A 14779-nucleotide genomic window follows, 5' to 3' on the forward strand; every position below is an offset into this window, starting at 1 on the left:
AACATTTGATATCAAGGAAAGAAAACAACGTTCCAATATTGCGAGTTACGAAACTCACCGTTTAACGCGATGTTGCCTTTTTCTACTTTCGACCAACCTCATCTGTTAAAATTTGATTTCTGAAAATACTTTGCCACCTTAAGACACAATAGCAGATAACTAAAAATCCTGGCTAAGCCAATTGTTATAAAGCCTGCTTTACAGAAAGACTTACGGAATAATGCAAATGATATCCCTAGGAGGTGGAATGATTCAAGGGTAGGCTGCCACAAGGCAAGGTAATAGGGAGGAAAAATAGCAGTTAAGAAAGTAATGAGACAGATGTGATTCATCGCCTCGTTGCATTTGGAAATAACGCACGCAATGCAAACTACTGATTTCAGTACGAGGCAGGACTATAATGGTAACATGAACCTAAATCCGTCACTGCAAAGAGACATTATAATGATGATAGCCATAAATTTAACGTAACCATACCAAATCTCTAAATACTGAAAAATATTATATATTTGAAGAAAATATTTAAGCCAAATTGATGCATTTGTTTAGAATCTCTTAAGGTGGGTCTCTAATTCCGTCTTTTTACATCTTTGCAGCAAACAAGAAAATATGGACTCTTTACATCTTTGCTAGCAAATAAGAGTATAACAAAATACTACGCAAGTATCAAAGATATTGTTAGCAATATTAAGAATTAATATTGATATGACGATAAAATTATGAAATAAAGCAAAAATGAAATGATAACAAGATAAGAGCAGGAAAATTCGATTACCTGTCCTGTTAACCAAATTTTACTTTAACATATGATTCTATGAAAGATTTTTGAGCAATAGAAAAATAGTTTAAAATAGAAATCAAATTTAAACATCGTATATTTAAACAGCATACGTCAGACAAAAAGAAAAATTTTTTTTTATGAAGAACTAGAGATCTAAAGAAAAATATTGTGACCTGGGGAAAAATATTGAGTTATAGAGATCTTTGAGACATCCCTCACCTTAAAGCTTCTCGACCGTAGTATAATGCTGGTCAGAGAAATGATAACAGAATTAGAGAAAATTTCTGTACTAGTTGGCAATTTGTGGATAATCTCTCTCTCTCTCTCTCTCTCTCTCTCTCTCTCTCTCTCTCTCTCTCTCTCTCTCTCTCTCTCTCTCTCTCTCTCTCTCTCTCTCTCTCTCTCTCTCTCTCTCTTTGTTGTCATATCAGTTGGAATGCATTGTGGATAATACGTCTTGAAAAGATTCCATACAGATAATCTGAGCTCTGTTCTCTAGCAGGATCTCGCCATTACTTTAATGCCAGGAAATGACTCATCGGCATGTTTCAGATAAATAGCATTAATTCAGTACTAGACAACATGAAGCAGAAAAAAATAAGAAGTTTCCTATCTACAGTATCAGCTACAGTCAAATAAAGACAAAAATGTTGCAAGTTGTGCAGAATTAATCATGACATGGTGAAAAGCAAAAGCTTATTAGCTGACAATTTCCAGCCACTGCAACAGACAAATGAAAATATGACCAGCCAACAGAAAATTGTCGGAAAATGATATAGAAATTCGAAACTCTTGATTATTCTTTCTTCACCATCCACAGTGATAGGGAAATGCTCAGGCTTACGTCAATGCAGAACAATTTTAAGAAGCACAAAAGAATACATATAAGCTTGATCATGGGATATCAAGGACTCAAACGCATTTGAATCGCATGGCACAAAGGAGGATTAGAAGATATCAAAACTACTAGTGATCTTATGAGCTATGACCCACGAGTCTGTTCGACTTGTTATGATGAGTTAGAATGAAGCTTATTTAGCTACACAATTACGACGCTATGAGGAAAACAAAGTATGCTTTGACAGGGGCATGGGAACTAAATGTGAAGTGATGTGCAGGTCTAGACTTTAGAAGAAAATATAGCTGCAGCATTCCCACTCTCTGATTCCACAAAAAACGATTACATAACAAAACTAGGTCACTTATCATCATTCACAATTTTATATCGTTCATTGCTTTAAGTATACGAATTTTGCAAAGGAGATTTCTCTTTTGCAATTCTCTAGAAACTGTCCTCTTAGCTCACATCTGTCCCTGCATTTGCCACTCCATCATATCCCATCACTACTTCCTGTATTTTTCCTCTAACCCTCTCCTGCGCCCCTCCACAGTCTCCTCAATTCCCCCTTTTAATCTGTCCTCCCCCCTCCCCAAGGTTTTCACTGGTCGTAGTGCCTAAATAGGCTTATAAACCAAAAGAGTTTTACAGTGGAGATTGGCTGTCACAACCGGTGATTTAATTTTCACAGTCAGCCAGTAATGCATGCTGGGATTTTTTTTCTTTGATAATGACGTCACGGATATAAACTAAAAGTAATTCGATCTTTGAGAGAATTATCTTTCTAGAACATGTGTTTTTTATCTTTGATAACTATTATCTATCCAGAAAGGTCAATCTCCTGTACACTTAAATTATGAAGGTATATTTCCGTTTGAAATATTCTGTTTTTAGAAATTTAGAATCGTAATCCAAACATGTTGTAATCGAAGTAAAGCATTGCATTAATATTGACGAAACACGGTTCCGAAAAGGTCGTTGCATCCGACAGTGTTTCAAATAACAAATTTATGCAAAAGTTTCTTGCGAGAGATATCTGCTGATAGAACCAGTGTATATCTATCAGTTTGATCAAAAGTATATTTCCTATTACCCTGGGTACCAGAGCAACAATATTTCAAGCTTCTTCTCGGATGACGTCCTCCGCTTCTTCACTGCTATCGTCTGTTTCCGCTCTCGAATTTATGTGGCTCTGGTACCCAAGGTATTTCGTGTCTGCTCACTTCAACAGTGTCAAGAAAAAGAAACTTGATCCAGAACGACTGTTAATAAAGTTGTGATTTCGATGAAAGGGCTGATTCAAAAATGCGTTATAAAACTCCTCACCTTTAAATCGATGGAAAAATCAAAGTAAAACACAACGTAACTTTAATCTAAGTAGGTAAAATCTAGTGAAGAAAATCCAAAGTCCAAGCAAATTAATTCCCGATAAAATACGCATTTATAATGCATACGCAACACAGGATTTCGTAATTGTTGTAGAAACCTTTATGCTATAACCCGTCCACAACCATGTACTCTGCACTAGGGGCCATATAATAAGTAAAATTACAGGTGCCCTCTGAAAAGTGTTTGGTGGCAAGAGCTTTCTTTCTAATTATTGTTATTATCATTTAAACAAGTTGTTATTGATATAGCTAATTTCCAAAGAGCTTTTTGCAACAGATATTAATTTTTTGAGGGTACAAAAAACAAGCGACAAAAAGGACGTCAATGTTTCGATTTCAAGCGAAAAGCTTACCAGCAGCCACAAAGTCATGTGATCTCACCGAACGCTACTCTTCATTCGTGTACATGCATAACGCACCACGCCTTGGTCAAATATTAATCAGCTCTTTACTTCAAAATTAACTAATTTTACATACATTCAGTATTACAGGAAATGACAAACTCCCTCTCCGACAAAATAAACCTAACAAACTGGTATCCAAATTTCGTTTAACCAAATGTCCACTTTGGTCGCGTTGTTTTCTAGCATTTGGAGATTCATTCATTATGAATGAATATTTTGAGATTTCTGGTCAGCCTAAGTCGAATATTAACTTCACGTTTGTGATTTTAAAACAATCAAAGACGACCATCAATCCACAATACGAGTTTTCTATGAATAATTCTTTTAAGTTACACACTCCGGCACAGTCGCCTCTTCCTTGTACCGACTTTGTAGAACGGTTATCGCTTATTGGATCACGTTCTCATTCATTTCCCAATAACAAACTGCAAACAAGTATGGTATTTTTTAACGAGATTTAGCTGTCAGATAAAATAATTTCTCCTTGAATGACAGCATTGCAACATGCACTGCTTTCGGATAACACATGGTTACTTGGATATTTTCGTTGCAAGATTGAAAACATTGAAAAAAACACTGCATAATGCAAACATAAAAGAGCGATTGTGTTTGATTATCAAAATAATCGAAACAAATAGTGTAGCAGTCTAAAAAGAAGCAATTCTATTGTATCTGTGTTTGTATAAGGTCTTTCTTTATCGCGTTTATACAGCCGGCGATTGTAAATAGAAGTTCCTAGATAATACAATATTGCGCTAGCCATCAGTCCAATCTTTAGCATTCTCTTCTTGCAATGGCAAATACCAGTATGGTTTTATCTCACTGCAGCAAGCAGAGAAAATAGCAGGCAGAGTAAATAACTGATATCAAGCGAGTGGAACTGCCAAAAGATGTACAACTTTGTAGAAAAACATGTTTGAAAGCATTTGTGTCTCGAGAGGAACATGCCACTAAATAAAAGTCTAACTTTGTTTGAAAATAACGGTTGAGTCTAATACCTTCGATAAAATGACAATTATGAAGAAAATACTGTTATTCTAAATTTGACAAGAGAGCAAAATAATTGAGAATTTAGAAATCTGTTTTTCGGTCTTTTTTGACATTGAAGGTAAACCATACGTCTACTCAAAGTTGTTATCACTTTTGCTTGTCAAAGCTTTCCTTTTCCAGCAACGAAAGTTGAAAAAAATCACGAATACTTAAATTTTTTTATGTTAATTACCCATTAGCTTTTAGACAGCGTAACAAGATGTTCTACTTTAACTAGAAGAGATGAAAATTTTCCCTGTCATAAATCGTCGTTACAGGAAATTTCATTCAGAAAAGATAAATGGTCGCCACATGAAAATTTTATTCAGGAAATATTGGGAAAAATTCAAATAACTAAAATAGAATTGGCAAAGATGAAAGGCTAAGGATACGGAAAAGGATATGCGAAAAACTGACAAGAATCAAATGATCGCAAAGCTTAAAAGATTTGTAATCTGCCTGCAAACAATTATCGTGAAGCCTCATATCGGCAGGTAGTAAGTGGAAGTTTCGTTTAAGGAAGTGGCATGTTGACTGGTCGAGTCGATTTATAATGCATGTGCCCAAAAGACTTTAAAGGAATCCGCCATCTATACTGTTTGAGAATTGGACCGCATCATTTCACAGCACAGATTAGTGACAGTGAATTAAAAATAGGGAAAAATGCAAAGATTTATAAAGATTTGGGTTGGTAAGAAATTCAAAACACTTAAAAACTGAACATGATCCCATTCAATCCAGTGCTTTATTTATCGGATAGACATATCAATATAAATAAATTAGAAATTGCATTCTTTATGATAATATCAGAGTGTGTTTATATCAGCATAGAGCTTATGTTTTATTTCGACCTTTGAATAAAAAATTATTTTATGACAAGCTTGAAATTGCAACTCAACCATAAATCAAAAATCTGATATCAAGCGAGTGGAACTGTCAAAAGATGTACAACTTTGAAGCAAACTTATAAGCAGAGAGTTATCACTGTCACGCACCGAAAAAAATACCACTGCAAGACACATGATTTGGTGTAGAAAATATATTGCTCAGGGAGTGCAGAAAAAAATGTTGTAAAGGAAGGAGATTGTTGAAAGAATAAGAGCGAAAAACCTGATATTGTTACGACACAATGAAATATAGCGGAAAAGAAAACAAATAAAGATAAAAAATCAACTATTTATATACGAGCTCGGGTGACAAGTCTGGGAAGAGTTCTTTGATCAAGAATACTATGATTAAAAAAAATGTAAAGGAATAAGAACTTAAGGTGAACTTTGATGTGTTTTTGAGAAACTATTTTATTCCAATCTGCCTCTTATTTATACAATAAATGTGTGTTTTTAAATCAATTTATTCTTTCGCTATCTAATTTTTGGCATTCAGATCTACCAAACAAACCAATCCTATAAGTGCTCATCTACGCTATTCATATTAGAAATTTCCTTTCCATCATTTCCACTATCAACTATGCTGCTTATGATTTCTTTTAAACCACTTAAATCATCATCCGTCCTGCATTTTCTTTATTTTACAATCGTTTTGCAATAAAATGGTAGTAGAAAATAAACAAATCTAACCTGGATTTTTCTAACAAGCAGCTTTGACAATCGTCCACAACATCACTAGAATAGTTGCAATTGGTTTTAGTGCATACCATTTCTGAAATACATCACATGTTTGATTTTAATAAAACGGATCAGCTTAGGAGATATTGATCTAGAGATAATTGAATCAATTAAAAAAACGAAGCTGCTAGCTAACTGCAGGACGAGAATGTTTAGATACCACGAACAGGTACCGGTTCAAACAATTAAAACATGCCTTGAAATGACAGGCTGGTGGATACAACACGAATGACGTGTTTGCTTGTATGGCAGGAAGGTCAAATGGTTCATTACCGGTTGTGAGGACAGAATCGTATTACGTAATCAAACCAAGAAAAACTTTGTGATGGAAGGAAGAACCATTCCTGTAAACGCAGAAAACACCTCTACAGCGCCCTAATAGTTAAGTACTGCAGGTGGCAACGGGGCTGTTGGCCAACAGCCCTTGCCTTGCGGGACATAAGGAACAAAATGTTCTATGTTCTAAAGACCATGAGCTACAGGAAACAATGGAGCTGATGGCCACTGGCCTATGCCTTGCGGGACATAAGGAACAAAATGTTCTATGTTCTAAAGACCAAGAGCTACAGGAGGCAATGGAGCTGTTGGCCAACAGCCCTTGCCTTGCGGGACATAAGGAACAAAATGTTCTATGTTCTAAAGACCAAGAGCTACAGGAGGCAACTGAGCTGATGGCCAATAGCCCTTGCCTTGCGAGACAGAAGGAACAAAATTTTATATGTTCTAAATACCAAGAGCTACAGGAAACAATGAAGCTGATGGCCACTGGCCTATGCCTTGCGGGACATAAGGAACAAAATGTTCTATGTTCTAAAGACCAAGAGCTACAGGAGGCAATGGAGCTGTTGGCCAACAGCCCTTGCCTTGCGGGACATAAGGAACAAAATGTTCTATGTTCTAAAGACCAAGAGCTACAGGAGGCAATGGAGCTGATGGCCAATAGCCCTTGCCTTGCGAGACAGAAGGAACAAAATTTTATATGTTCTAAATACCAAGAGCTACAGGAAACAATGGAGCTGATGGCCACTGGCCTATGCCTTGCGGGTCAAGAGGGGGCAAAGACTGTCTTCTGCAAATAGGCATTTGGTACAAACTGTTTAAAAGCAAAATTCCCAAGTAAATAGAATGTTCAATAGTGGTTCTGGAGGCAACTCTTTCCAATCCAGGCTCCAACAATGACTTAGATGGTCGCCTACTTTAAACCAGGCAGCAAAAAGGTAGTCAGTAGCACCAGGTGGGGGGCTAAAGACAGTTAGGTGGGACTAACCTTTATCTTTTGCAAACTGTTAGAGCTTGATGTCTCTTTGAAATCACTAATGATATGTCAACTTATGAGTATCCTTCTATGGCATTTTCACAAATCTAACAGTCTCAGGTCAAATGTGTACAGAGGTGGCGCCAGAAATCTTCCGACAGAGGGGCTGGAGCTTCCGCCAAGGGGGCTAGAATGACTAAAATAAGCAGTTTTCGTACGTTATTTTGTCAAATTAGCTCCGACAATAACCTTAAATTTCCTCTGATGGGGGGGCTAGATGTATCCGACGGAGGGGCTGTAGCCCCCCCCCCCTAGCCCTCCCCTTGCGCCACCACTGAATTTGTAATGGATGCGGTCTGACTTAAGGGAAATCTGGGATCAATAAGGGAAATATTACTGGTCTCAAAATCTGTGTCAAGTGTGTCTCTACTCAATAAAGCATAAAAAAGATAGGAACCATTTTTTCAAACACTACCAATTCTAGAAATTTTCAGAATCCAGAAAACATAGCGATAATACAGTCGAAATAAAAGTTTCACGCCCAATCCACGCCTTATTTTATTAGTTTTTGGAGGAAGGTTTTCAAAGATTAAGGGAATATTCGACGGAAGGCTGAAAATGTTCCTGGACACTTTAAGATTTTTATTCCCCCTTTCCAAAGGCAAACTTTCTGCAAACCTTTCTGATTACATGAAATCAGAGAACTTTCTTTTACAAACTGCAAACAAATTGTTGTCAACTTAGGGTAGAAAAATGAGTTTTAAAATTTAGGAATTGAAATGACACAGTCAAGAATTGGATTTGCCTACCACAAAAACAATTCATCAAGGTGAATTTCGAAAATGGTGGACGTGACGTAAGCATACAAACGAAAAGTTACTTTTAGCAAAACTATGAAATCAAAATACAGTACTGTTACTAAGCATTTCAGAGGCAACAAATCATTAAACTGTTTGATGATACCTTGACTTTTTGTAATTTTACGAGCATTTGAAACACAAACCTACGATGTTAAAGTCGAACACACCAATTAAAACCCAGACAAACATCTAATAAATGTCTCTTTAATTGTAACTTAGTGTCTAATTGTTCCAGGTAAGTACTTTCTTAAAAAGAGATTGGCGCTGATTTTTTTTAAAGCGAATGCAATGGCATAAAGTTAAGAAAGCAAAAGAAGACATATTGTCAAATTTTTTCAAAACTTCTAACACAAAACTGAGATCTTGTTTTGCTTTCTCTCGTACTCGACTATGCTTAAAAATTTACCAGCACTTGGGAATATGAATTTCACTTTATTCGCTCAATTCGCAGAAATTCGTAAATCATGGCAATGTACTTTTTAAACTTTTCCTTAAGGCAAGTTTTAGCTTTCCATTTTAGAGGCACATTAGAAATCCCCATTCCAATTTGAAGCATAAATTTATGTATTTACTCTTCACGTTGACGTTCTCCAAAAATCTAGCAGGCCTAAGTTAGGGATCTGAGAACTGCATCCCTATATAATAGTTGAATTGCTTGATTAGACATTTTGTGACATTTGATAATTAATGCTATCAATTGTAGGTTTTTAAAAAAGTAGCATATCAGAAAACTTTAGGGCCATTCAATGGATCCACCTGCGAGAATCCAGATGTGTTAGGGACCATAATAGAAGGCTTCATTCATACGAAAAACGCTGTACTTGAAGTATAACATTCAACTTACCTCAAACACAAGTCACAAATCACACGACATCAAACCGTTTGCATCAAACCAATAACAAAACGATCATTGCAAACATCTAATTGTCAGTAACGGAGCTAAGAGATAACACATTTTGTGGCAATAGCGGAATACATTTTAATTGAAAGAGTGGTCTTGATCTAAAACAATCGTAAAACGCAACTAGCGGAATATGTCAAAAATCAATGATAATTTTTGCAGTATAATTTTAGTCTACCAGTCAATGGAACCATATTGACTACGATGGAACTGCTTTTTACAGGTAAAGCTTTTGAATAAGCCCAAGTCAAGGAAAACCGCCGGAAGAGCTTTGATCCAGGAAACGTTTTTTTCATGCTGAAATTTTCAGTTAATACGCTAAAGATATCCAAAGTTAAAAAATTAAAGAAAAAAATAGTAATGGTCAAAAACTTAAAAATTCGACCCAATATACAAAAACAATAAAAAAACATTTTCATAAGGTTTTTTTCAAATTACAAACTTTTGAGCAAATGTTTGAGTAACCCCAAAATATGACTCTATAAAATTATTATCGACTGAAATTCGACGAATATTCCTGCAATCATGTTTTACCAAGTACTGGGCACAAACAAATTTATCATTGCAAATTCAGAAAATACCTAATGGATTGCCCCAGCCAAAGTATTAATTTTAAGAGATATCTATGAAAAAGATACATGACATTTAATGATAGATATAAATGAAAATTCAATTTTTATATATCACTTAAAAACCTCTTTGAGCCTGTCGATGCATAGACCTTTTAGTTATTTTATAAATAGTCAGTGAAGAGACTGCGCTAATTCATCTCAACTTTGAGCATGTCTTTTTCATGCATGTAGACACATCAAAGAATGTAAACCAATCGATCCATTACTCGTTATTTACATTTTGCTGCACTGGCACTCGGGTATAACAGCAAAATATTTTCATACCTTCTATAAACCGTTGATAAAACAAGCAAAATGGAAAGAATAACTATTTAAAAAAGACAGTGTTTTATCGTTAGAGACTACTCTTTGCAATCTAGAAGCTCCTCCCTGTATTTTCTAGCAGCTGACATATTTCGAATAACATCACTCAGTACAACATCTGCTATGAACATGGGCTGTTTCTTAAAATAACAGTTTCTCGTCAGCATGAAGCAGATTTCTACGTGAAAGGCTGGGTTTATCTCCCATGATCCTGTAAACAGCTGAAAAGATTTCTTGGACAGCCATCATAGCAAATACCAACTAAAAAATTACAAACTCTTTAAAGTTCAAATAAAATATTTGATAAACAAACACCGAGTTTCAATTTAAAACGGTCCTGTTCTAAACACCAACTCATGTATAACTCTGCCTAAAGGAGATCAAGCTTTATACGACAAAACAGTGAGCGAAGCTTATAATATAAATTCCAAGTAAGTAAAAAGTAGAAAAATACACTCATTTATCTATAAGAAACTGGCTATAAGAAACGAGAACTGGACAGTCTGAAAAAATTAAGAAACTTCAGTACTTGAAGCAAAAAAATTAAGAAACTATTAAACCGTGATAAAACGGGGAACGACGAAATTTTGTAAAATCCAAGAACATGATTGCCCTGTTGGCCTAGAACTTAAAACACAACGGATAAAAATATACTTCCCACATCTAAATACAGCATCGGAACGGAAGCGAATCTCTTGACGTGAGAAAAAAGGTCACAAACATTTCATAACATCATTCACAACATCATAATTAAGAAACTCTTAAGAAACAGTGAGTATTGAAATTTCAGAACATTAAGAAACTGGAGTAGTCAACATCAACCTTTGTTTCTTATAAAAAGAATGAGTGTATATAACCGAACGCAAGAGAAAAAAATGAAATAATTATTTTTTGATGACATAATGCTTGTCGGTTGACAATTTAACGGAAATACGTGCCATGTCACGCCCTTGTGTAAAAACATTACGCTTCTGCAACATTAACCGAGAAATGACCTATTCAACTCAATATCCATAAATACAAAATCCAAATTTTCGTTGGTGCTACATCATGAAAGATCATAAATGTCTGTAAAAATAAGGGAACAAAGAGAATAAAGGTTTAGAATATCTTTTGCAGTAAAGATTTTTTTTCTGCAAACAATGTAGGGTTTTGCTCAAGTTGTATAAGATTTGGATAAGAATTAGATGTTAGCATTAACGAACTGGCTGGTCGGTAATGTATAGAACTATTACACGGTCAGAATGTCGGTAACGAATAGAATTATGACAGGGTTAGGATGTCGGTAACGAATAGAACTATGACAGGGTAAGGATGTCGGTACCGTACAAAACCTTGATCATTTGTTTCAGATCATTTTATTAACCTTCTGTTCAGATTCTGATTGTTTAATTTGCTTTTATTTGTATAAATCATTCGTTAACAAGGATCTGATGAGTCCTGGAGATTAAATGTCATTGATATACATAAAAATTCAATTACTTTTTTTTTGATTGGCGTTTAACTTTACTTAAAATGTAAAGAAATGATGTTAAAAGACATTAACAGACATGAAAAGGCTTACAGAAAAAGAAGTCGTATTTTCATGGCTTCGCAGAACTGATTATCTTATTTAAGAGTAGCATACCTGCATTCGCAAAACATTAACCAACATCATCTAGGTTAATAGAAGAATAAGGCGCAGTTTGTTTTAACAGAAAAAGGGGAATTAATCGAGCCTCATCCGCAGCATCTATTAGAAGCCATTTTACTTTTAAAGCTATAAGCACTTTCTGAAACGTCTTGACCCAAAAGGAAAATCTACTACTCTGAAGCCGAAAGTATATTTTTCAGAAAAAGATGAAAGTTATATCTGTGCTTCTAAGCTAATTCATGATTTAACTCGCGGTGGATTTTATAGTGCCAATTGAAAGCTAAAGAAAAATAAAACAAGGAAAATGGAAAAGAAAAATAAAACAATCCAACCTAGCAACCTCTCTTATTGCCACAATTTAGAGCTCCTCGCTATAAATGTCCACGCAATAACTCTAATTATATTAGCGAATCCTGTTTTGCGAAATATTGCCCGTAGCAAAGTATTTCGTGTTATCTTTGTCTGCATGAATACGATCAAACATTGATTACTGATAATTCAACTAATCTACTTACTTTATCCAATACTTTCTCCTCCCAGCTTTTGCTCAATTTCACCTTGGCAGCTTCTGTGATTTTCTAAATAGAACGGCAAACCAAAAAGACTAAGAACATGTTATTGACTGTATTAAGTATAAACACTTAGCACAGTCTCGTTTAAATAAAAATAAAGCATTTTAACATAATTAAATTTACTCTAAAGCCCTTAATAAAAAACAATATTGTTATGTCTTTGCTAATTAATGGCCCTTGTGATGGAAGACCTACAAGATCGGTTTGAGTTGAATGAAGTAAGATAGGCAACAGCTGTTACGCCATATTTTAATAGATTAACAAAATCTTTTGTACTGCGTGGGTAATAAAAAAACCATGGGCTTAAGTTGAGCAAGACCCAGGCGGTCAGCTCACGAATAAATGATTTTATAGCGTAATATTGTTTTATTAAGAATTAAGATGAGAATAGAACAACCTTGAAACTCTAGTTTCAGAGTTTGTTTACTGAATACGAAATCACAGACGGTTTAGGTAGAAATATTTTTGCATAAATGATACCGTTTTGGTGGAAGGCCGAATTCATGAAGTGACAACACTGCAAGACCAGGATGCAGTTCCTTTGCCACCTCTAAGCAAAATGGAGTAAGAATCAGACCAATGGACAGCCTTGGTGTGACCCGGTAGAGATCAAGTAGACTGGACCCTAATGACGTCATTTCATAAGCTTGAGCCCCCGCCTTTTCCCATTTGACTGTTAAGCAAAAATTTACAATTTTCAAGTATGACATTCTAAGCAAAAATAGTGCCCAGCTTACGCAGCCAAAGCTTTACATCTTACCTTGTAGGGAATTTGCCATCTCAGGACTCGGCTAAATCAGCTCCAATTTGACTGCCAGAAACCTGCTTCTCATTGCCAGGGTTTGCCAGAATATACATAGGTACTTCTCCGGACTGTCGATAATAGTTCACAAACTTTCGGCCTTCACCAAGAGAAGAGTTATTGTACCACATGGGTCGCCGTAGGGAAGGCATTTTACTCCATGGAGAAATATCAACTCTCCACAACTCGAACTTAGCATCAACCTAGCGTGAGAAAATTTCAATGGTTAGACTGGCTGTTGAAGTTATGAAGATGCAAAGAACAAAAAAAATTTCTTGTTTATCTGATTTTGTGTCACATAAGAAAGATACAAAAAGGAAAACATCTCATTCCATTGTTCACCTATGATGTTGTTTTAAGCAAGCAACAAAATAATACTAATTTGAAACTCCAATCTTGCATTTTAAATACCTTTTGTGGAATGCGTTCCTTAAAAGTTAGCACATGCGCCTGCTGTTCACTTCAAGGCACATATTTCATTAACCCTTTCACAGTTTGCAGAGGAAACCTTTAATCGAATTTAAAGATTTATTGTTATTTTCATGATTATACGGTATGTTTTAATTTACTTCATGTTTTGCTGGCGAGTCCTACTTGATCTTTTGCTGGTGGCATGTTTTGCATTGACGATCTAACTGAAACGCTCAACAACGAATTGAAATGTTTGAAAAAATGGCTTCAGGGCAATAAATTGTCTTTGAATGTAACCAAGACTCAGGCAATGGTAATTGGATCTAGACCAAATCTGAAAAAGATTGGTGAAAACACTGTGGGTTCACCTGCATTCGTTATCGATGATTCCCCTGTAGAAATCGTCGACAGTATTAAGTATCTTGGTGTCCAAGTTGACCAATACCTCGTGTGGGACGAGCAAATTAAATCTGTTCAAGCCAAAGTCTCCCGCTCGTTAGGTTTTTTAAAATATGCAAAGAAATTTTTGCTAAAAAAAGTACTTTGCAAATTATATAGAGGTATTGTAGAGCCACATTTTCGGTACTGCTGTACTGTGTGGGGGAGCTGTGCAGAGTTCCGACTGGTTAAGCTTCAAAAATTGCAGAATCGAGCCGCTAGAATTATTACAAATAGCAGCTACGATGCTCCTGCTGAAGCTTTGATTACAGAGTTAAGATGGCCAACTGTAAGGGATATGATCAGAAGTGAGACTGCAACAACTGTATATAAATCTGTTAATGGTCTCGCGCCTGATTATCTCTCGAATTTATTTGTTAGAAATTCTGAACGCAATTGTATCAACCTTAGAAATGCCGAAACTGACTTGCTAGTGCCATTCATGAAAACTAGTAATGGACAGAAAGCGTTCGCATTTCGTGGAGCAAAAATTTGGAATGATCTCAGCCGCGAGGCCAAGCAAGCTCCCTCTTTATCTTCTTTTAAGAACAGGATAAAAGGTTTTTTGTAAATTTATTGCAAATAGTTGTAATTAGTTTCCTTTTTTTGTTATTAATTTTAGTAGATTTTTTAATTTGTAAAGTTTTTGGCACGGCCCCCTGAAAATCAGTCATGACTGACGGGGCTACCGTGCATAAATAAATAATTTTAAAATGAAAAAAAAATGAGTCTTGTGCGGCTCCTTAAGCTAGCAAATTCAAAGGAAGATACTGGATAAGGCAAGCGAAACAACTTGAGATAACAGAAAGAAGTCAGCTGATAAATAGAGCAAAGAAATTATTTATCGCATTCTCGATGGCTAAAAAAGTATTTAAGTGATAACAATTCTGATGTTGAAAGAGGCTAA

General features: G+C 35.5%; 1 protein-coding gene across 4 annotated transcripts in view; it reads right to left on the reverse strand.

Annotated features, from left to right (window-relative positions):
- Window positions 1-12905, reverse strand: part of LOC135685267 (uncharacterized) — a 38411-nt gene extending 25506 nt beyond the window's left edge. The window contains exons 1-2 of one of the 4 annotated variants that reach the window (XM_065201143.2): window positions 12165-12905; window positions 6018-6099 (exon numbers count right to left, since the gene is read on the reverse strand). The gene's annotated coding sequence lies outside the window, so the exon portion shown is untranslated. Of the gene's footprint in view, window positions 1-58; window positions 554-3360; window positions 5403-6017; window positions 6100-9024; window positions 9276-12164 lie in introns of those variants that run through there. The other 3 variants (XM_065201142.2, XM_065201145.2, XM_065201144.2) reach the window with 3 other exon arrangements.
- Window positions 12906-14779: the final 1874 nt, after the last annotated feature.

This window comes from Rhopilema esculentum, chromosome 15 (genome assembly GCF_057945365.1).
Source record: "Rhopilema esculentum isolate cy_ngs chromosome 15, ASM5794536v1, whole genome shotgun sequence".
Classification (NCBI taxonomy): Eukaryota; Metazoa; Cnidaria; class Scyphozoa; order Rhizostomeae; family Rhizostomatidae; genus Rhopilema; species Rhopilema esculentum.